At 47.3% G+C, this 3758-nt stretch overlaps 1 pseudogene across 1 annotated transcript; it reads right to left on the reverse strand.

Annotated features, from left to right (window-relative positions):
- Positions 1-2643: 2643 nt before the first annotated feature.
- On the reverse strand, positions 2644-3334 carry LOC308622798 (ret finger protein-like 4A-like protein 1; annotated as a pseudogene). The gene has a single exon. The product of its transcript is annotated as a ret finger protein-like 4A-like protein 1 (transcript).
- Between the last annotated feature and the right edge of the window lie 424 nt (positions 3335-3758).

Genomic DNA, 3758 nt, shown 5'->3' on the forward strand with positions numbered 1-3758 from the left:
TCCCCTCATCCCCTTGCATCTCTCCTCCCACAAACACGGCCCATGACCTCCTTCCTATGGGGCTGAGAGTTTACTGGGGTGAATGATGTGGTCAAACCTCCTGGCTGTACATTTCCCGGGACACACAGAGACCAACCCCACAGAGGAGGTGCCTCCATGACACCATCAGTCATGACCCAGAACGCAAAAGGACACACCTGTCCCCACACAATCCAGGACCCCCAGCCTCACACAGTCACACATGAGGCACCACCACAGCCAGTCACAAACGAAGCCACAGAAGGTGACCTTGTGCTGTGACAGGAACACACATCCCAGTGCCTGCCGCCTCCTGAGCCTCTCTTCACCCACAGGTGTGGGAGGATCAGTGTGGGCAGGTCAGTTTCCAGGTGAGAAGACAAGCAGGAGCAAAGCATTCGAAAAAGACAAAAGGAGTGACTTGGAAGCCCTATGTTCCAACAACATTTCTGATGACCCAGCTCTGCTTTCACTGAAACAAAATTTAAGGAGTTGTTTCTCTCTCTGGTGCCTGAGCACCTCTTGCCCCACTAGCTTCCTCATGCTTTCTGGGTTTTAAATCTGCTGTGACTAAAAATGCACACAATACAGTGGAAGCAGTAGGAATTCATGTGATGCTGAGTCAGCAGAGGAGTGTGTAACTCATCTCATCCCAGGTCAGCACAGAAATCAGAGCTGGTTTATGGAGACCTCCTAAGATAATGAGAACATCCTTCTAAGAGAGCTCATTGTGTGCCCAGGACAATGGAAAAAGGAGTCAGGCACACGGCCCTGGATAGAAGGACACAGGGAGAGTTGGGGAGGGTGGGGACACGTTGCTTCCAGGAAAGAATCTCTAAACATTTTCTCAGACATTGCCTCTCTGTCTTAGCCGTGACGACCACCTGGAGTCCTTTTCAATACTGGCCTTAGTCGTCTGAGCTGCTAGAACAAAATATCACCCACTGGGTGGGTTATAAACAACAGAAATTTATTGCTAACAGTTCTGGAGGCTGGCTGTCCAAATCAAGGCACCAGCATTGTCCCCTTCTGGAGAGAGTTCCCTCCTGATTTGTGGCTGGCACCTTCTCACTGTGTCTTTACATGATGGAAAGGGCTATGGAGTTCTCTGAGGACTCTTTTACAAGGGCACTTATACAGTTCATGAGGTCTCCACCCTCATGATCTAATCACTCCCAAAAGTCCACATCCTAATACCATCATCTTTGGGGGTTACATATCAATATACTAATCTAGGGGGAAAGAAACATTCAGACAATACCATGGCCCAAGGTACATTCCACTGTACTTCAAAATATAAAATGCAGTGTTGAATTACCACAGACAGCATTATTCTAATCCTATTTCCAATTTTTAAAAAAGGTCATACACTGGTTATTTTCCAACATTCACACCATTTTGGCAGACTAGACAATTAACTGGATTTTATCTCACTACAAATTCTTTTCTCTTCCTCCTCTTGCTCCAGGTTAAAGTAGGACAATGAGGCATTTCCCCATTCATTTAGATAAAAATATGAGCAACACCTACACACACCACTTAAGAACACCCAGAATGGTGACAGAATATCTTGGCAGAAATTGTACACCCAACCCTAATATGTTAGGTCCTAAAAAATCAGTAGACCCTTTTTTACATGATCGAGAAGATCAGTGATTCTGGCCATAACAGGGGCATCACAGATTCCACAGTGACCCCATCCCTCTTTCCATCTTTGTCAGAGATTCCATGGCACAGGGATTTGCAGTGAACCTCATAGGTCTGGTCCCACTCAGATAAACACCCCAGCACATTCCCACCTTCTACCTGTCCAGCCAGGGCATGAATGGGGCAGCTCAGGACAAGGCAGGGTGAGTACCTGTCCTGCCTAATGGTGCTAACACAGCTCTGAGTTCCTCTCCTGCTGGGGAGCCCTTCTCTCCTGTTTTCTGCCCTGAGGTTGAACAAAAGGAAGCAGTCACCTGCCTGGACTTGGCTCCAGAGCTTTGTACAGGGAAGTGTCAATCAGGATGGGCCATAGTTTTAGGGACAGGGTTGCTGGACCTCATCTCCCCACAGAGGTGCCATGATCACTTCATCTGTAGTATAGGTGACACTGTCTGCATGGAGAGTCTGGGGCATCTCCAATGAGGAGCAAATCTTATCCCCAGTGCAAATCACCCTCATCCATGTCTGGGGATTAGTGACAACTCCTGGCAATTATTGAGAAGATCTACATGAGCAGCTGAGCAAAGGGCACAGAAAGTTTTTTATGTTCCCAGTTGGAGAATCCAAGTTTAGAATGAAAGTCATAACTGGGGGGAGGGGACACTCAAAGTGCACCAGGGGCTCCCTTCACTGTGTTTCCCATTGGGCATTTTCTTTCATGGTCTCACTTTTCCAAACTGTTCCAAAGACTCTTCACCCTGATCATTAGCATACCATCTGAAGGCTGGACTTTCCCCTGAGATTAAGTTCCACAACCCTTGATATTTATGGTTTCAGGTCTGTTTAATCTGGAAAATACCTCCTTTGAAGCCAGTGTCTCCTTCCTCAAAATCCTCAGGTCTCTGTTGTGTCCACATGACTCTGTAAGGAGATCACAATTTGTTCTAAGACACACACGGATCTCTGTCTTTGAGTCTCTCATTGGACCACCAGCCTGTCCTTGTGTTCTGGGCAGTTATTGCCAGAAAGAGAACATTCTTTGAGAACAGCAGAAGGCACAGTGTGGGAAGAGAAGACATCTCCATTTCTCAAACTCACAGTCCAGAAGCCAAGATCTGGAGTCAGTTGAGTCTTCCCTTGTCAATGCACAGATTCTTTCCAAACGCCCACATCCCATTCTTGGCTGGACCCCACGTCCACCTCCCAGTAATGGCGGCCAGAGGTGAACAGAGGGAATCCCAGGACACAAGTTGTATGGTTGAATCTCTCAGGTCAGGACCTTTTCTTCTGCTTGAAAAACCCACAACAGACAGTTTTCAGGTCCTGAGAAATGATGAGGTACTTGTTGGGTGTGTCAACATCCAAGGTCACATCCACTTGGAACTTCCACATCCTTGGGTTCATCTGGAGGACAGCTCTCAGCTGGGGCCCTAACTCCTTAACCTTTGAAACCAGAGCTCAGAGCTTGAGAGCACACCTGAGGTCATTCTTTTGTGAGACCACAGAGCAGTTGGGGCACAATAAACCCCTCCCCATCAGGCTCCTTCTGCAGTGAATCGAAGCACTGGAAGCAGCAGACATATTCACATTTCAGGTACATGGGGTTTTCAAGATAAGTCAGGCAAACCATACATTTACTTGCTTCTTTAAAGTGTTCAGCCATGGGTCCTCTTTGCTCAACTAGGTCCAGCTGCTTCCCCTGACATCTCAGTTCTAGGTATTTTCCTATGGAAATGCCACTGTGCTATTTGAATGCTTTCTTAATTATAAGTCAAAAAGAGCACAGTGATCTATTATCAAAAAATATTTTTTTTAAAGAAGATGTTGGGGGTAGGAGTTTATTAATTAATTTATTTATTTTTGCTGTGTTGGGTCTTCGCTTCTGTGGGAGGGCTTTCTCTAGTTGTGGCAAGCGGGGGCCACTCTTCATTGCGGTGTGTGGGCCGCTCACTATCACAGCCTCTCTTGTTGCGGAGCACAGGCTCCAGACATGCAGGCTCGATAGTTGTGGCTCAAGGGGCCTAGTTGCTCCACAGCATGTGGGATGCTCCCAGACCAGGGCTCAAACCCGTGTCCCCTGCATTAGCAGGCAG

This window comes from Mesoplodon bidens, assembly GCF_964165515.1.
Source record: "Mesoplodon bidens genome assembly, chromosome: 9".
NCBI classification, from domain to species: Eukaryota; Metazoa; Chordata; class Mammalia; order Artiodactyla; family Ziphiidae; genus Mesoplodon; species Mesoplodon bidens.